This window comes from Leptodactylus fuscus, chromosome 2, assembly GCF_031893055.1.
Source record: "Leptodactylus fuscus isolate aLepFus1 chromosome 2, aLepFus1.hap2, whole genome shotgun sequence".
Taxonomy (NCBI): Eukaryota; Metazoa; Chordata; class Amphibia; order Anura; family Leptodactylidae; genus Leptodactylus; species Leptodactylus fuscus.
Genome location: NC_134266.1, coordinates 257,723,586 through 257,744,820, shown reverse-complemented (window position 1 = coordinate 257,744,820; position 21,235 = coordinate 257,723,586).

Here is a 21,235-nt window from a genome sequence, read left to right as displayed (position 1 = left end):
TGAGTATTACTGCACGAAATATTACTGCATTGTATTTACTGTAATGTTACCGCTAGCATCCCCAACCCCCCCCCCCCTGCTGTGTGAGGCGGACGATCAAAAGATGAACAACACCCTTCCCCCCGGACTTAATACAGGGAAGGGGGGGGGTGCGTCTTTTGACCGTCCGCCTCAGGCAGCAGAGAGGCTAGGTTCACCACTGCCCCCTAGCATCTGCTGTGGCACATCTGTAGTAAGGAATGATGCTGGGAAGCCAGACATATCCTATCACTACCTAGTAGCAAAGAGAGCAATTTTTTAGTATCGCTTTCGCCATCCAAGACATATGGAGCTCTGCAGTCCCTCTGATTATAGGGCCAAATTGTGGTTTCTCCTAAGCCTTCATGTACGGTTGGTGACCTTGGGGTTTAATCCATCTCCACACATGGATATATTTACTCTGAAGTTTTGTGGCTTCCCAAACATCATCTGAGCAAACACTGTCAGTTTTGGTCATTCTGTTTTTTCCATTACATTTTTGCCAGTTTCTTTACTTTATCTGATACACAGAATCCATTTAGTAAATTGCCTTTCTTGCTTTCTTGCGATGCCATTCTACTTTCCTGGGTCACATCTGTCACAAATTGCCTCAGTTTGCAGTCTGTTCGGTACAGAGAAGATGATGTGCTCTCATTCCCATAAGTGAAATAAATAAGTAGATTGGTTGGCCATCTGACGGCCATTTTTCATCTCACTGATATGGTGCACTTAAAGGGATATTCCGGGACTTAGGTATTAATGGCCTGTCCTTAGGGTGGGTGATCAACATGTGCTGGGGGTCAGGAGTGGTGCGGCTTCTCCCTTGTGCTGCTGATGGGATTTTCATCGGTTACATGGTATAGGGCAGCCACTGCGAATGGGGTTAAGTTGCATTGCCAAGTACAGCCCCTATGCTATGTAGGAGTCTGTGCTTAGTGTTGAGTAAAGTGGCCACATCACTCACCTGAACACTGCGGCCTCTTCAACCAGCTAATCTATGGGGTTTCCAGTTGTGGGACCCCCACTGGTCACATACAGGTCATCATAGAACAAGTAGATTGGATGCCATAAGTATAATGGCCATCTACAGCCATTTTTCTGTGGCCTCTTCAAGCAAGTGATCTGTGGAGCTCCCAGGTGATGGACCCCCAAAATCATATATTAGCCTATCCTATGGCTAGATCATCAATATATAAGTCCTTTTACAGGATATAGAAATAGGGCCACATCTTTAGATTGTCTCTGGAATTGGAGCTTGGTCCAATCTGCAATACCAATGACAACCTGTTGACAGGTGTGGTGCTATTTCTAGAAACTATTGTCTAATCCTGTACAACAGTGTACAAACTGACATGTTAGAGAGGCATTACATGATTAGATCGGTCAAGGTTCGAGTGCCGAAAACCATACTGATTGCTAAAATGAAGGTGAGGCAGATTTAAAGGGATTTCCCCATTTAAGACATTTATAGATATCCAAATGCAAACCTCTTTGAAGATTTCCTTGCAAATAAACAACAATAGAAGAAGTTGAGCATTTGAGATACAAAGTACACATTGACCACAGATGTAGACAAACAATGACCACGGACGTCTCCGCATTGTCTAATATTAGCTCAGCATCCAGGACATGAAATATGTTGGTATGGATGGAATTAGGCCTCAGACTTACATCAGACACAAATAATTTGACCAATATGACAAGTGCCCGTGGACTATTAGGACAGATTTGGATGATCGTGGTTAGTCTTTTTGTCTGCCAGTCCCAGTTCAACATCTGCAAGGAGTTTGTATGTTCTTCCAATTTTTTATGTGTTTCTTCCTCTGGGTTTTGGATTTCCTCCTACAAATTAAAAGTATTCTGGTAGGTTAATTGGCTTTCTATAAAAAATTTCCATTGAATATTGTCAGGAATGTTACATCTGCTGTTGCTGATTTAAGGTTGTGATGTCAACATAAGGAAGCACCCTGTTAGGATTGGTGGTTGCTACTTTAAGGTTGCCATGAAAAAATAGGGAAGCTTCCTAAGCAGGCCTTTATAAACCACTCCCTTATTACCCCGCTTTGCTGGCTAATTAGTTTGGCTCCAGACATTAATTTCACTGTTCTAAGGGTAAATAAATTCACACAGGGATTTTTGGACCGTATTTTGACACGGAATCTGCTAGCAGAAAAAAGAAGGGAGCTAATCTTTCTTCAGGCGGATTCTGCCTGAAAAAAACAATGAGAGTCAATGAGAGGTGGAAAAACCGTGTTACGGTTTTTGACGCAGTTTTTGCAAAAAATGCTTCAAAACTGCTAACAGTTTTTTCAAGGTCTATACACTGTGCTGGAGGAAAAAAAACAAAAGCTAAAAACGCCTCATGTAAAAAACCGCTTCAAAATACCATTCCTCTCCAAAATCCTCGCCAAAAAACTCTGTATAAATCAAGCCTGAGGTGGGGCTCACATGGGTTTTTTGGGCCGGATTTTGACGCGTGATCCACGCCAGAATCCAGCTAAAAAAAAAGCCTCCCATTGAAATCAATGAGAGCAGGTCATTTCCTTTTTCCTCAAGTGGTTTGTTTCTGCTCGCTAAAAAAAGAAGCGACATGCTCTTTCTTCAAGCAGATTCGCCTCGCGACATCCAACTCACAACTCCTCCCTCCCAACTAGGCTCATTCATTTGGGCCTACTCCGTAGCGGAATGCAGTAGCGTATTACCTTTAAGTAGCATTTTCTACTGCTCGAAGTTTTCAGCCCATTTCTGCTGCTGCTGCTCTCCTGAAGACCAGTACATTTCTTACCTTGCATGCTTACAAATATAATCCAGGGTCAGGGGATAATCGTACACATTAGGGAGAGTGTGTGCCTACATAGGCAGTACGGAGACTTACAAGTCATTCCTGCTCCGCTAGGGATTCTGGGTAAAAGAAATATGCAAATCTATTCTCCAGGATGTAATTAGGAGAACAGCTCCTCTGTATGCTGCCCTCTAGAGGGTAGCCTCCTTAACATCATGCATGACTCAATTAATAAGCCTACTAACATGATGCGGATTTAATTGCCAAATTAGTATTTCTATTCCAAAAAGAACAGATTCCCAGCTATGGACAGCACTGTTTCTTTTTTTTGGACTTCCTCAGCATAGCACAGGGATACTGATTTGGCAGAGTGAAAGACTATAGACCAGGGTCAGGGGATATGTGTGTATGCAATGTATATGATTATCCCCTGACCCTGGTCTATAGTCTCTCACTCTGCTAAATCAGTATCCCTGCGCTATGCTGAGGAGGTCCAAAAGACCGAAACAGCGCTGTCCATAGCTGGGAATCTGTTCCTTTTGGAATAGAAATACTAATTTGGCAATTAAATCCGCATCATGATAGTAGGCTTTATTAACTGAGTCATGCATGATGTTAAGGAGGCTGCCCTCTAGAGGGCAGCACACAGAGGCACTGTTCTCCGAATTACATCCTGGAGAATAGATTTGCATATTTTTTACAAATATAATCCTAAGAAATATACATAGTAGAAGTTCTCCAAAAGACCACCTCTTTGAGAAAACCAGCCATCCATTCACTTACACTAGGTTCACACTAACATTAGGGTTTTCATTCTTTGGGTCCAGTTGGGGGCCCGAAAAATGGAAACCCAATCTGCATAAAGAGAGTTTACCCTCAGAAACCGATGGACCTCATAGACGATAATGGGGTCCAATGGGTTTCCGCAGAAAAATGTTTTTTTTTAATAGTTGTCTAAGCAATGTTTTGCCACACTCATTGCACTTAGACACACAAATCTTCAAGACGTGGCAGCGACACAGCCCTATGAACTAATATGCTGTTCAAAATTGTCAAATGTAAAGGGTTTTCCAGGACTAAAATCAATGGAGGTCCAAATTGAAGAACCCACTCCAATCAGGTGCTCCAATTGGATGCGGAAACTAATGGCACCAATTGTGGGCACAACAGGAAAAATTCCAACTACTTTGGAATCAGCAAAGCGCCGTCCATTAAAAGCTGCAAAAAATTAGCGGAGAAGGGTCCCCTTTAAATAAAATTTAATTTTCAGATCGCACCTCTCCAGAAAATCATACATTAACCCAAAAATTTCAGCGACAAAAACCATGCTAATGGAGTTAGTTCTATGTGAACATCTGCTAAAATCCCCTTCCATTGACAATGAAACATTTGTTCTCAGTTCTTTGTAGAACGCGTTCGCGCTCACGTTATTATAGTTCAATATTTTTACAGAAAGGGAGAATTAGTATGCAGAAAACAAATTAGCATAATGATGTTGGAATGTTTCACAAGGTTATTATCTGGTGGTGTATAAATAATTCTAAAATATTTTTTAAAAGTTCATCCCACAACTATATGCAAATTGAAGGTTATCTCCATAACATCCTTATCTCCGTGCACAATGTAATTGCTATTAAGCGATAAGGCCTACGGTACCGGTTTATCAGGAGTATTACGGTTATTAGCCTCAACATGAAAACAGGGAAAATATTTATAAATTATTAAAATGGTATTTTTAGCTGGTGTGTGCGAGTTTTAATAATGAACAGCGAGAAATATCAGGACTAGGGATGGGAGTCTGAATAAAGGAAGCCAAGCATAAAAAATGACTCAAGATTATACACACCATAAAGGTAGCCCATGTGGCTGCTATGGGGTTCTTAGAGTAGGGGGTCAGTTCAGATGGGGTTTTTGGTCAGGATTTTTTTTTTTTTTAATGTAGATTGTGAGCCCCACATAGAGCTCACAATGTACATTTTTCCCTATCAGTATGTCTTTGGAGTATGGGATAGAAATCCAAACACGGGGAGGACGTACAAACTCCTAGCAGATAGTTTTTTGCCCTTGGCAGGATTTGAACCCAGGACTCTAGTGCTGCAAGGCTGCAGTGCTAACCACTGAGCCACCATGTGGCCCCTTTAGTCAGGATTGTGACACGGAATCCGTGTCACAATCCTGACCAGAAAAATGCCTCCCTGGACATCAATGGGAGCCGGTCACTTCTTTTTTCTGCGAGCGGTTTGTTCCCACTCGCGGAAAAAAGAAACGAAATGCTCAGGCGGATCCCGCGACCGATTCATCTGTGGACGTCCACCTGAAAACTCTCCCTCCCAACTAAGCCCATTCAATTGGGCCTAATACGGAGTGGAGTGCGCGACTGGAGGCTGGTGCACTGCTTTGGCCTCCAGTCGCGACTCACAGCTACCCGTTTTTTGGTCTGGAATCTGAGGCGACCTCCGTGTCTAATTCCTGACCAAAAAAATCGTCTGAACCCGGCCTCAGTTGGTTCTATCCATAATCTCTTCCTATGTTGGCAGGGCATATAGGGAGGAGCCGGGACTGAAAATGTAACAGTAGAACTGGCACAGGTCTGATGTCTGTGACCAGAGATAACACCATACACAATTTAGAGGGAGTTTATCATCTACCCCAAGCAGAGAAAAATAATTTTTAAATATTATGCAAATGAGGCAGTTGGTGCACTAGGGGCGGGCCTCTAGCTCCCAGTGCACTGCTTGTGATGCTCAGACCCCTACCATCTCATGCTTGCAGTACTCCATGTAGCGTAAGTTGATCCTCCCTCTGCTATGACATCACTCATCCTACTTGAGCAGCTAGGGTGATCCAAAGTCTTAAGGCCCACCCCCAGTGCATCAACTGCCTCATTTGCATAAGATTTCAAAGTTTTTTTTCTCCAAATCTACAAAAGGGACCAACATAACAAAGGTATGATGTTTATCACTGTAATGTGCTCTGTAACATGGAGATAGCAATTGAATATCGTTGGGGTGGGTGGTAGACGCCATCAAACATTAGAATCTAAGGTATGTGAGAATTTGTTTAGAGGGAGGGGGCTTCCTCCAACCTCCAGTCTGCCTTCCCCAATGAGACTGGAGGGTGCTGATCAGTTGCATCCTGGGGCTTTGTAAAAGCTCCCGACTCCATGGAAAGATGCTATATTTGGTATACACAGATGTGTCCACTGTAAGGACTTGAATTTCTCATTATATAAATTGAACACATTATCATGACAATCTAGGAAAATCCTTAACGAATTGTAATTTGCATCGTATCCACTAGGGGCCACACATAGACAAATACGAGATAAACAACTCTTGACAGAGTATCTCAAAATTGTTTTTCTTTTTTAAGAACTGGTCATCTTGTGCCATTGATGTAGAAATATATCAAGCTGGCAAGAAAGGTAGTAAAAGGATGCGTCTGTGCTTTCAGGCTAAGTGGCTACTTAGTAGAAATGATTAGACAATAAGTGCTTGCATTTACATCTCAGCCATACAGCAGCGCCGCTCAGCCTTTACTCAAGTACTTGCATTTCCAGAGAAAATGTCCTATGGTCGGACAAGGTGGGGAGAAATCTGCTCAAGGTTCATGGAATACCCGGGAAAATCAGGCAGTGTGTTCTAAGGTGTTAAAGGAAATCTGACACGCGGGATTTGCGATACTAAACCACCCACAAGCCCTTATGGACTGGGGGTTTAGTGTGCCAAATAGGGTTGAGCCGATCTTGACTTTTCAGGATCGATTTTAAAATCCGATTTCCGATCATTTTTCATTCGAACCCGATCTCGATCACAATTCCGATCCCAATGCAAGTCAATGGGATTTTTTTATTAATCGGAGATCGGATTTTAAAAGCAATCCTATTCACTATACAGCATGGAATCTAACAATTGAACGCTTTAATTGTTAGAATCGAGGCTGTGTAGTGAATCACTAAGTAGCCAGAGGATTTTTTTTTAATCCTCTGGCTACTTAGTCCCCCCTGGTGTCCACTTACCTCCAGAGATGGCTGCTCCGCTGCTCCAGTGTCCTTCTCGCTGCCACTCCACGCTGCAGTCTGCTTTGCCTCGCTGCTCCCTGCCTCCCAGGTTAGGAGAGTGTGGGCGGGTACTGGGAGGGGAGACGTCACGTCTCCCCGCCCTGTAACCGCCCACACTCTCCTAAGCCACAAGCCCCGCCTTCTTCCGAGCTCTTTAAACACTAACCTGGGAGGCGGGGCAGTGAGGCAAAGAAGACCGCAACGTGGAGTGGCAGCGAGAAGAACACCGGAGCAGCGGAGCAGCCATCTCTGGAGGTAAGTAGCTACGAGACATGTTAGTTTAGTCTCCCTTGAGAATGAATGAAGGCAGCCGGCGAGCAGGGGGTTAAGGCTGTGTGCCGGCTGCTTCCATTCATTCCTATGGAACCGCAGCGGAGCCTTCACACTGAGTATACACTACACTCACCGGCCACTTTATTAGGTACACCATGCTAGTAACGGGTTGGACCCCCTTTTGCCTTCAGAACTGCCTCAATTCTTCGTGGCATAGATTCAACAAGGTGCTGGAAGCATTCCTCAGAGATTTTGGTCCATATTGACATGATGGCATCACACAGTTGCCGCAGATTTGTCGGCTGCACATCCATGATGCGAATCTCCCGTTCCACCACATCCCAAAGATGCTCCTCTATTGGATTGAGATCTGGTGACTGTGGAGGCCATTGGAGTACAGTGAACTCATTGTCATGTTCAAGAAACCAGTCTGAGATGATTCCAGCTTTATGACATGGCACATTATCCTGCTGAAAGTAGCCATCAGATGTTGGGTACATTGTGGTCATAAAGGGATGGACATGGTCAGCAACAATACTCAGGTAGGCTTTGGCGTTGCAACGATGCTTAATTGGTACCAAGGGGCCCAAAGAGTGCCAAGAAAATATTCCCCACACCATGACACCACCACCACCAGCCTGAACCGTTGATACAAGGCAGGATGGATCCATGCTTTCATGTTGTTGACGCCAAATTCTGACCCTACCATCCGAATGTCGCAGCAGAAATCGAGACTCATCAGACCAGGCAACGTTTTTCCAATCTTCAATTGTCCAATTTCGATGAGCTTGTGCAAATTGTAGCCTCAGTTTCCTGTTCTTAGCTGAAAGGAGTGGCACCCGGTGTGGTCTTCTGCTGCTGTAGCCCAAAAGTTCGACGTACTGTGCGTTCAGAGATTCTCTTCTGGCTACCTTGGTTGTAACGGGTGGCTATTTGAGTCACTGTTGCCTTTCTATCAGCTCGAACCAGTCTGGCCATTCTCCTCTGACCTCTGGCATCAACAACGCATTTCCGCCCACAGAACTGCCGCTCACTGGATGTTTTTTCTTTTTCGGACCATTCTCTGTAAACCCTAGAGATGGTTGTGCGTGAAAATCCCAGTAGATCAGCAGTTTCTGAAATACTCAGACCAGCCCTTCTGGCACCAACAACCATGCCACGTTCAAAGGCACTCAAATCACCTTTCTTCCCCATACTGATGCTCGGTTTGAACTGCAGGAAATTGTCTTGACCATGTCTACATGCCTAAATGCACTGAGTTGCCGCCATGTGATTGGCTGATTAGAAATTAAGTGTTAACGAGCAGTTGGACAGGTGTACCTAATAAAGTGGCCGGTGAGTGTATATACTCAGTGTGAAGGCTAAGGGGAAATAGTGGGGAAATAATCCTCGATCTCGATCCCACCTAAATAGATCGTGTTCGGAATTCCGATCGTGATCGTGAAATTTTCTCAATCGCCGATCGTAATCTGATCTTTTCCGAACACGATCACTCAACCCTAGCCATTCATGTCCACAATAAAATTAAAAAAAACTCTATGCTCCCCCTGCCGTTGTACTCCCCGCGCCGATGCAGCAGTCCTTCACAGAATCCAGAGGAGTACACCTCATCTTCTTTGCGTATGTGGCGTACCTCTGACACCTGAACACTTACGCCAGGGTGTAGGGAGCTGAATCCGATGAGGTTCTTCTCTCGATAAGTATAAAGGCTTTTTTTTTTTTTTTTTTTACTTGCGGGCATGGATGGCTTTATAACATGGCTATTTAGTACAGACTTTATATTTGGTGACCTGTATTTAGGATAATAGCAGGGGCGTAACTACCGTGGTAGCAGCAGTAGCAGCTGCCACAGGGCCCGGGCCATTAGGGGGCCCGGTGACAGCCGCTACTGCTGCGGTTTTTGTCAATAGGCAGTTACGGGCCCTATTCACTTGCCGATCCTGGCTGGGCCGGGATCGGCAAGTGACACCGCTGGCCCCACAGGGGCTATCATTATACTCGGGGGTCTTTGCAGACCCCCGAGTATAATGACCGGCGGATCGGGAGAGGTAATAAACATAAAAAACTGTTACTTACCTCTCCGCGATCCTGCCAGGCCTTCGTCCTACTGCTGTCTGACGTCTCTGACGTCACATGAACCCGGCATGCTTCCCGGGTCATGTGATGTCCGACGTCATTAACGAAGGACGTGAGAGGAGGACAGTACAGCACAGGAGCCGGGGAACAGGTAAGAAGCAACATTGGGTTTTTTTTTTTATGTTTTTATTCCCGATTTAGTCTCCGATTATTATACTCTGGGGTCTGAAAAGACCCCAGAGTATAATAATTGTTTATGGGTGTCCACAGAGGGACACTATTGGGGTTAACACTGTGTGCAGGGGACACTGTAGGGGTTAACACTGTGTGTGCAGGGGACACTATAGGGGTTAACACTGTGTGTGCATGGGACACTATTGGGGTTAACACTGTGTGTGTAGGGGACACTATAGGGGTTAACACTGTGTGTGCAGGGGACACTATAGGGGTTAACACTGTGTGTGTAGGGGACACTATAGGGGTTAACACTGTGTGTGCATGGGACACTATTGGGGTTAACACTGTGTGTGCAGGGGACACTATTGGGGTTAACACTGTGTGTGCAGGGGACACTATTGGGGTTAATACTGTGTGCAGGGGCAAGTAAGTAAGGGACATAATAGAGTGTGGAGGAGGGGGTCAGTCGAGGTCTTCGGCGTCAGTTGGGATGGGGGGGGGGGCCCATGTCAAAAGTTCGCCACGGGGCCCCGCCATTCCTAGTTACGCCACTGGATAATAGTACAAAAAGGTTCCAGCACTGAGAGAGCAAATTTCCTAATTTTCAATAATTTATTGAAATCCAATCTAAGCAATAACCAATGTGTAACGCAGGGGTCGGCAACCCCTGGCACGCGTGCCAAGACTGGCACGCGAGGCATATTTTGCTGGCACGGCAGCCAGCCTGCAACTTTCATACACTAAAATTTAGAGAGAGAGCGTCCCTTCAGTGCTCTGGTAGAGCTGCGGTGTAGGACACGCCCCCTTCTCTCACTGCCCACCAATCAGAGGTGAGCCTCTCACTGCACAGGATAAGGGCTCCCTGGAGCTGCTGCTACACGTGAGGAGCTCCTGCCGTCTGCAGCCCTGAGGAGGAGAGGAAGCAAAGTGAAAGTAAAAACACCAGGTACGTGTGTTACTGACTATTCTTATTACTGTCAGGCATTTGGGGTGATTACTTTAGTTTTAGTAACTCCATGTGCCTCACATTAATAACAGTTAACCCCATCATGCCCATCATTAACCCCTGTGTTGCTCACATAAGGGTTACTGATATGTGAGACATATGGGGGTACTAATAAAGGACCTATATAATGAAGATATTTACTTATTACCTCCATATGTCTCACATATCAGTGTCCCTTATGTAAAGCACACAGGGACATGATGGGGTTAACTGCTATTAATATGAGGCACATTGAGTTGTAACCTGCAATGCACATGACCAGACTCTTTATCTACAACTGTGGATAAAGTACAGACCTATATATTTCAATTGACCCATATATACAGCCATTCTTTTTGTGGCTGTGTATCTGGGCCAAATTGAAGAGCTGAAAACTATTGAGCAGGTTCTATATATGTCCTATACATCCCCTATATCTGTCCTATACGTACCCTATATCTGTCCTATACATCCCCTATATCTGTCTGCATTTGCAGCCCTGTCAATTCATTTTTAATGTATAGGTCAGTGAAAACCACATGCGTGCCACTTGTATGCAGGAGGTGTAAGGCTGAGGCCCCATGTTGCAGAAACGCAGCATTTTTGTTGCAGATTTTGATGCGGTTTCAACCAAAGCTAAAAATAGCTACAGAAGGAATGGGAAATATATAGGAAGCTTCTTATACGTCTCCCTTCTGATAAATCCACTCCTGGCTTAGGCTCAGAAAAACACAGCAAAATATGTAACAAAAAAGGCTGTATTCCAACAACGTGGGGGGCCTTAGGCTAAAGCCCCACGTTGCAGAAACAGCTTTTTTTCGTTGCAGATTTTGCTCTTTTTTTTGAGCCGAAGCCAGGAGTAGATTGAGCAGGAGGGAGACATATAAGAAGCTTCCTATATATTTCCCAATCGTTTTCTAGCCATTCTTGGCTTTGACAGAAAAAAAACGCAGCTAAATCTGCAATAAAAAAGCAGCATTTTTGTAATGTGGGGCCTCAGCCTTAGTGTGATTCTATTAGGTGGTGACACTGTAACTGGATGCAATTATAGCCAAGTCCAGTTCCTGGGCAACAGTGTGGTCACTTTGTTGTAAGTGTGACACCCATTAATTCCTGGCTGGGGTTTTGCTGTTACTGCACCGCCAGGAACTAAAAGTGACTGAAATTAATCTGTGTTTCACTTAGGGAGCGTTCACACTACCGTCGGTGTCCGACAGGTAGTGTCCACTGCTAATGTCTGTTCAAAATCTCGCACGGACATTAGCAGCGGACACTAGCTGTGTCTGTGACATTTTGCATTGATTTAAATGGACATTGGGTGCATTCGTTTACTGTTCGTGGGTGTCCTTAACTGCCCGTTCCCAAAGATGTCCGACTTTTCAGGCAGACAGCAAAAACCTACATGTCAGGTAGGAAAAGTCGGACATCTTTGAGAACGGACAGTTAAGGACACCCACAGACAGTAAAAGAACGCACCAGGTGTCCGTTTAAATCAATGGAAAATGTCACAGACACAGCTAGTGTCCGCTACTAATGTCCGTGCGAGATTTTGAACAGACATTAGCAGCGGACACTAGCTGTCGGACACTGACGGTAGTGTGAACGCTCCCTTACAGAAAACTGAAGATACTAACGGCCAAGGACTGGATGGAGCATGCAGGTACATTGTGTGTCAGCTCTTTACAGGTATGACCTCACTCTGCTCCCAGTCACATACATTACCACTAATTGTGGGTTACGCATGTACTTACATTGCTTCTAAAGGAAAAGAACATGTGTATCCAGGCAAATAGTGGTGAGCGCATGTGCTGGGAGCGCAGTATGACAGCGCCCCTATGTTGCGATTTGTGCTATATGACTTTAGTGTAGGTGTCGTCAGCTTTACAATTATTGCCCGGCACTCCGAGGACCTCATCTTTGATTTTTTAATTTAAATCGGCACGCCGAACAGAAAAGGTTGCCTACCCCTGGTGTAACGTTTCAGCCCAGAGAGGACCTTCATCAGAAAGTCAAATTGCCATTAAGGTATAAGGAGTTAGAGTATGAGCCTATAGGAAATGATGTTATCACTGCCGCATGTAGTATGACTACATAGTATGACTTATCAGGGTTTGTTTTTTTTTAGGAAATTTTCTCCAATGTCTAATCTGAAGATTTTTAACTCTGCATCCGAAAAATGAAATGAATCTGTAGAGAGTAAATTGGTTGTACAATGGTGGATATTCCCTGACATGGTTGATGGCACACAACAACGCCACGACCGCTAACACAATGCATTATTTCCGTCACACCTATTACACCCATCAAATCTGCTTTGCCTTGGCGGAGGGGATTGCTCACAGAGACTGTTTTTAGTCTCTCGGCGTCTCTTTTCCAATCATCCTTGCAGCACCTGGTATTAGTCCTAGAAATGATTAGACTGTCAACAAGTGACATAATTAACCCTCCGCCTTTAATTCTCATCAAGAGCAAATTCTCCGAGGCGGAGTTCACTATAATTCAAGAGCCTTGGGAGAAATCACATTTAAGCAAACTGTAATGAGTGGTTTACAGATTTACAATTATGATAATACAGAATAGTATTAGATGAGATGGAAAACAGAAGATTTATAGAAAAGTTTGTTTTGCGGATAATATTGTATAACCTACACATTCAGGTGACTCTTCAGAATAAGCGAGTAGCCATGTAAACAAGAAGGAACTCCATTATAGAACATGTAGTCTGCTTTTTTCACTGATATTTCTCATAGACTGGAGGAGATTCTGCTCCCTAACCCTCTCTCATCTACTCTAGAACATTCTAGAGTGTTGAACACTATTGATGTAACTATAGCACTCAGGTGACTTAGAAAACTTACCATTAGCTGCAGCAGCCTCTGTATGACTCTGCCTTTTTCTCAGTCCTCCCTCCTTCCCTCTCCATAGACTTCCATGGGCAGCTGTAATCTGATCCCTATGGAGTTGACAAAGTGAAAGTTTAGGAGAGAAGGTTAAAAGTGGAGAAAGTAGCATTTTTCTTTACTAAGATATATTGTTGATTTATACAATTTTTATTAGGTAAGTGACAATTTACAATACATTTTAGAAAGTAAAGTAGACTTTAGGGCCTCACAATGAGCCCCATCACTGAGGACATCAACCTATTCATATATATAAGCAGAAGAAGAAGAATGGTATTGGGTCCATAAAGGGAGTCTTCAAAATCCCGCAAATCAACTGAGCCCCAGAGATAGAAAGGTAGGTACCAATTCACAAGGCAAAAACACCCTTTGATTCACTTAGCCCTAACTTATGTTGCTGAGATATCATTATTTTTGTCAATATGCAAATGATATCATTGGAGCAATGAGGGTTTGGCCTCTTAACTCTGTGTAGCAACAGCAGCACCCTCGTCGCTCCAAAAGCCTAATTTACATATTTACAAAAATGGCGATATCTCAGCAATGGAGGCACCAATTGATAAGGGGGAAACACCATATGATTCCGATAATGCTAACCTATCTATCTGCAGAGCCCTAACCTATCTACATGATGGTGACCATAGATCCCTTTAATTTAGGGCTTCCATTGTAGTTCCCAATTTATAAGTTTGGCACTACTTGGAAGGTGTAGCTAACAGAGAGTTTAATATCTAGAGCGGGAGGACACCAAACATTTTTCGTGGTACTCTGCACAAACATAAAGCAGATAGTGTAAAGGAAAAAAGTGTGATATTCCCTAATGTTAGAGATGAGTAACCTCTCATGATTTGGGTGGCTCAGGTTCCAGATTTGTCTTGGGTTGAGCAAGTTTGGTTCGTACCAGAAGGGAAATTATTATACTTTAGGGTCTCTTCAGAACCCAGAGTATAACAGATGGATTCCCAGGGAAGGTGACGTCATGCACTTATGGTCACTACTTAGATCAGGGGTCTCAAACTCAATTTACCCGGGGGCCGCTGGAGGTAGAGTCTGGGTGAGGCTGGGCCGCATCAGGTTTTCCCAATTTTTTTTTTTTCTAAAAGTCGCCATATTCTGACAGCCGTAACTTTTTTATACTTCCGTGTACAGGGATGCATAGGGAGTCTTTTTTTGCTAAACTCTACGGTGTTTACCGTACAGGAAAAATATTTTTAGAGATTTGTAGAGCGGACTTTTTCGGACACGGTGATACCTAACATGTATGTGTTTCACAGTATTCAACTACTTTTATATGTGTTCTAGGGAAAGGGGAGTGATTTGAATTTTTAAAACTTTTTAATTTTTGTAATTTTTTTTTTTAACTTTTTTTAAATTTCTTTTTGCATTTATTAGACCCCCTATGGGTCTTGAACCCCAGGGGGTCTGATCACTAATGCAATGCATTACAATGTTAATGCATTGCAATACATTGCAAAAAATTGTCATTTCAAAAATTGTCATGTCAAGAACATTACTGCAGACCAGCCAGGGGGGAACATTTACAAGGCTCCCGGCTGTCATGCCAACGTGATGTCGGCCCTGGAGCATGCTCCAGGCGCCGGCGATCACCGGCAAAATGGCCTAGGCGCCTGAGGGGTTAATGCCTCCGATCAGTGTGGGCACTGACCGGAGGCATTAGCGCTGGGTGTCTACTGTGACAGTAGACACCGGCAGCTATGGCGGCCTCCGGATTCCCGGGTGGCCGCCATAGTCAAACACCCGACACCCGCCGGGGGCCACAAACTATCATCCCGAGGACCACAGTTGGCCCGTGGGCCGCGAATTTGAGACCCCTAACTTAGATCCAATCACATGGGCTCACTGAGCGCAAGGACTTCATAATGCCCAATCACAGACCTCAGCGGTGACTCGAGGTGAATGACATGAGAGTGCCAGATGTTGCAAGGAGGCCAAAAAGAGGGGAGGGAATGGGAGCATAAGGCCGGGGCCCCACGGGTCAGAAACGCCGCAGGAAAAATCGCTGCGTTTAACAGTAATTGCAAAGTGGATGGGATATATATATGCAAATCCCATGCCCACTTTGCAATAAAAACCGCAGCGCGAACACACTGCGATTTCCAAGACCGGTGTAGTTTTGGAAATCGCAGCATGTCATTGATATCTACGTAAACACCGGCTGCTTCCCCATAGATATAATGATAACAGAAAACTCAGTGAACTTTCTGTTCAAAGCGCTGCAGGAAGAACCGCTTTAGCGCTGCGTATCGTCCTGTGGGGCCTTAACCTAATTTTTTTTTACCTCCCCTGGACCTCCACCTATTTACTCTTAGCGCCCCTTCACACGGCGTAAGCGCTAGGCTCATTCCGAGCCGTACACGCGAGCGCTTCTAAACGCTTCCCATTCAGTTCAATGGGAGCGCTTGTACAGCCGGCTTTACATGCGCTCCCATTGAAGTGAATGGGAAGTGTTTAGAAGCGCTCGCGCGTATGGCTCAGAATGAGCCTAGTGCTTACGCTGTGTGAAGGGGCCCTTAAGAGACCCCAACAAATAATAATTTACCCCAATGAATGTCACGGTGACCATTTTAGTTTGCCTGAGACAAATATCCATTTGTTGAGTTTCATTAAAAACCAGTTTAGAATATTTGGGTTTACCCCAGCTTGGAACGAAACGTTAACCCAACTCTAACTAATATCTTGAAGCTTTGTGAAATCCAAGAGCACATACCAGGGCCCCAATGTGCTTACCTGTCAGCATATTATATACTCCATAACGTGATAAAACGTGCGTTGCGGTTTCAAATTTTTTCCAAGCCCTTTTCATCGCTTTGCTTTAGAGCACAGAAAAACCTACTGAATTCTGCGGCTCCGATTTATTCCTCTTTTATACGGCCAAAGTGTCCCTGCACAATAAGAATGTGTTTATTATTTGTTTGTCGCGTGTACTTTTAATTGCACCTATAAAAGTCAGGCTTTAATGGACTGCATAGAGATATAACCTTTCAGTGATCTATTCTCACCATAAAGGTTTTGCCCGTAACGTTAACATTACATTTACGGCTATTTTTTTTTTTCCAGTGATTTCTATCCGTATAAATTCAGAATCCAATTTACCTTGGAAAATTCTGTTTTGCAGATGAATACACAAGGAGGAGATGGCATATTTATCCTTAAATGCTTCCGCCAAAATAGGACTTATTTTTAGTTTTAGATCATAACTATCAGATGCAGGAAAATCCAATTGTGTTGTAATAATGCATGACGTCGACGCCGGTGTTGGAGCTGGATGCTAAGAGAATTCATTATTTGTTGGGATATTAGTTCTGAAAATGGAAAACTTTGAAATTTTAGCTATTATATAAGGATAACAAGAGCGAAGAGGGGAACAAACTCTGAAATGAAATGTTGCATTTGTATAGTCGCTGGTTCGGTACTTGAGAAGTCTAAGAGCAGAAAGGTTAAGGAGCTGGAAATTGTTACTGACTTAAAGGATAGATCGCCATTAGAGATGAGTGAGTAGTACTCGATCGAGTAGGTATTCGATCGAATACTATGGTATTCGAAACACTTGTACTCGATCGAGTACCACTCGCTATTCGAATGAAAAGTTCCATGCAGAACCAGCATTGATTGGCCGAATGCTATACAGTCGGCCAATCAACACTGGTTCTTCTCCTACCTTTAGAAGTCTTCTCCGTGCAGCTTCCCCGCGGCGTCTTCCGGCTCTTCATTCACTCTGCCAGGCATCGGGCCTGGGCAGAGCCGACTGCGCATGTCTGCTTGTAGTGCGGACATGCGCAGTCAGTTCTGCCCAGGCCCGATGCCTGGCAGAGTGAATGAAGAGCCGGAAGACGCCGCGGGGACGCTGCAAGGAGAAGACTTCTCGGAGGATCCAGCCCGACCCTCACTCATGGACTTGGTAAGTATAATTTGATCGAACGTTGCCTACCCCTGAAATGAGCATTTTCTCCCCATAGACTATAATAGGATTCGATATTTGATTTGAGTAGTCGAATATTGAGGGGCTACTCGAAACGAATATCGAACCTCGAACATTTTACTGTTCGCTCATCTCTAATCGCCATATTTGTATCTATTTATACCAGAAGATTATCAAAGACTGTACGGTAGTATCTGAGCCCAATTTTGCTCTGAATTCGGCTAGATATGAACCATAGTGTGGTCCTTTCTTACCTGTTTTTCACCATATCCAAAGATTAGTGTCACGAGATGACCAGCTTTTCAAAAAAACATGGTTACAAGATATTCTATCAAGAAATATTATCCTATATGTGTCTATGACAACCTAGTGGATGTTTTTTGAAATGCAGGCTGTCTAGCATTTTGCTTTAGGCCTATGCAAGGTCAACTAAGACCCCGATAGGGCCGACATATAAGCAACCAGTCAGGGAGAACCCCTGACCGGGACAACTGGAAAATAAAAGAGAAAAAACGAAGTCAAAAGGACAAACAAACCCAAAGGAAAAAGGGGAGGGGGAAACCACAGACACAAGGAAGACACCGGGCAGGGGAGAGACAAGACACGAAGGACACAATGAGGAACGGAGGATGGGCTGCAGGGGAGAGTAAGAAGGCAGAATCCCAGGGCGCCAAGGCTGTGCAACCACAAACGTGGTAGCTCACGCAAAAAGGGAGGAGAACTCTGAAGACTCCTGGAACATGACCCACGGCCACCAGAGGGCATTGAACTTGGATGGGCCGGGAGAATCTTCCGCTACCAGGCCCTCCATCCTCCTGATAAGGAGGAACTCTTTGGAGCCATTCCAAAAAGGAAGGGGTTGTAGAGCTCCCAGGGCTGTATTTATAGTCGGTGCTTCCCTAGGTACTAATACAGAACATATTACCAGTACGGTGAATGTGGCCTTATTTATTCTGAAGTTCCCAATTTTATATAAATCAAAATAGTAGCATGACAATAAACTCTTATTTATGCTTCTCACACTGGGTGACAGGTCTTCTTTAAGTGATAATAAAGGGGCCTAAAACACAAAAGTTAATATATGTATACTAAGGTTAAGGGGATATCGTCACTCCATAGGGAGAGACCACCATATGTGGAGTCTTATTAAGCCATGAGCGCTCCACTGCAAAAGAACATGGGAAGAATATGCAAATCTGACTTCCATGATGTAATTAGGATGCCAGTGCCTCAAGTTTGCACACCAATAGAGGGCGCTGACTGAGAATGTGCAAGTCTGTCTTCCATGATGTAATTAGTAAAAGAAAAAATATGTGTCCTTGTACCGTGTTAGCCAGTGGATATAAAATGAAAGAAATATTTTGAGAGAAGTCCTCAGTAGTTGATACCTTTTTTAATGGCTAACTTAAAAAGTTTTTTGATGACATATCGAGCTTTCGGGACTACTATAAAGGTCCCTTCATCAGGATGGTATAACACAATTTCTGAAGGTAGGCATATATATATACAGAGAAATGGAGTGTTAGATGCAAAATAGATGGAGAACAGAACACCATGTAAATAAACAATGAAAACACATATATATCAGTTCACAGGAAAGTTCTCTGGGTTTATAGCTTCTTTGATCAGTGACGTGGTGTCTAGTGGTTGTAAAACGTCATAAAACCCTGGGCCTGGTTTAAACCCCTCTGAAGCGTGTCAAAGGTCGTCATGAGTTTAATCTCCCATATGAGGCGATCTTTTCTGCTCTTGAAATTCCCTCTCAGTACCAGGATCTTCATATCTTGGGTCATGTTATGACTTTCATTGCAGAAGTGTTTTGGCACAGGGAGGTCCAGTCTCTGTTCTCTAATCGTATGTCTGTGTGAGTTCATCCTCATCCTCAGTGACTGTCCTGTCTCACCTACATACAGGCCCTCAGGACACTTAGTACACAATATCAAATACACTACATTAGGTGTGCTGCAGGTGAAGTTACCTGGGATCTTGTAGTGTCGATCAGAGTTTGGTATCTCTATCCTGTCAGTGGTCAGTATGTGCGGGCAGGTTTTGCACCTCTTCTGTCCACATGGAAATGTTCCTTTGTTAGTTGGAGGTGACAGTGAGCTGCTAATAACCATATTCCTGAGGTTTGGTGGCTGTCTGTAGCACAGGAGAGGGGGGTCTGAAAATATGGATTTTAGACGGTTGTCTTTTTGCAGTAGTGGATGTAATTTGCGTGTGATTCCTCTCAGCGTCTCCAGGTGTGGGTTATATGTGACGACCAGGGGCACCCGAGTGTTCTCCTGTTTGGTATTGTATTTTAATAACTCCGATCTTGGTATTCTGGTGGCCCTGGTGATTTGGTTATCAACTGATCTTGGATGGTAACCCTGCCTCAAGAATGTGTTTTTGAGGCCCACAATGTGCTTGTCTCTGTCCACCGGGTCTGAACATATGCGATGGTATCTGATGGCTTGGCTGTATACAATGGAATTCTTTATGTGTTTCGGATGAAAGCTATCCCATCCTAGGTAGGTTGGTTGGTCAATCGGCTTCCGATACAGTGATGTCTCAATTTTGTTGTCCTGTATCTTGATGACTGTGTCTAGGAAGTTTATTTCAGAGAAGGAGTAATTGAGCGTCAGGTTGATGGTGGGATGGAACTGGTTGAATTGTTCATGGAAGGTTTTCAGCTGTTGTTCAGACCCAGTCGAAATGATTAGGATATCGTCAATGAAGCGATAGTAGGCCAGAGGTCTGATGGTGCAGGTGGAGAGGAAGTCACTCTCAAGCTTGGCCATGAAGAGATTAGCGTACTGTGGCACCATTTTGCTCCCCATTGCGGTGCCGGTCTGTTGTAAATAGATGCAGTCACCAAAAGAGAAGTAATTGTGGGTGAGGATGAATTTAGTGAGTTTCACCACAGCTTCAGCATTCATACCTTGTTTTTCCATAAAAAACTGGCAGGCGTTTGCACCGTCCTGGTGAGGGATGTTGGAGTACAAGGATTCTACATCCATGGTGGCCAGGATGGTTCCATCTGGAAGGGGACCTATAGTAGATAGTTTATTCAATAGGTCTGTAGTATCCTGTAGGTAGCTGGCTGTATCCTTCACTAAAGGTTTGAGGATACCCTCCACCCATCCAGAGATTTGTTCAGTGAGAGTCCCAACACATGAGATGATCGGTCTCCCTGGGTTCCCAGGTTTGTGCAGTTTTGGAAGCATGTAAAAAGTCCCCGTTCTTGGACTTGTTGGTATGAGGCCGCTTAGGCTTATTGCTCCATCAGATAGGCCGGAGATAACCTTTTTTAGTTTTTTGGAGTATTCTACTGTGGGGTCTGAATCCAACTTGGAGTAGTAGTGCGTGTCATTCAGTTGTCTGTGTGCTTCCTGTATGTAGTCTGATGTGTTCATCACGACTTTAGCACTACCCTTGTCCGCTGGTTTAATGATTATGTCGTTGTTATTTCTCAGAGATTGTATAGCCCTTCTTTCCTGGGCGCTGATGTTAGACGGCAGTGTTTTATTTGTATCCAGTATAGTTGATTTGACCATGTGTCTGAAACAGTCTATGTAATTATCCAAATGGATATTGCGTCCATTGGGAGGAGTCCAATATGGGAGATTAAACTCATGACGACCTTTGACACGCTTCAGAGGGGTTTAAACCAGGCCCAGGGTTTTATGACGTTTTACAACCACTAGACACCACGTCACTGATCAAAGAAGCTATAAACCCAGAGAACTTTCCTGTGAACTGATATATATGTGTTTTCATTGTTTATTTACATGGTGTTCTGTTCTCCGTCTATTTTGCATCTAACACTCCATTTCTCTGTGTATATATATGCCTACCTTCAGAAATTGTGTTATACCATCTTGATGAAGGGACCTTTATAGTAGTCCCGAAAGCTCGATATGTCATCAAAAAACTTTTTAAGTTAGCCATTAAAAAAGGTATCAACTACTGAGGACTTCTCTCAAAAAATTTCTTTCATGATGTAATTAGGAAGACAGAGTCTTAGTCAAACAAACCTATA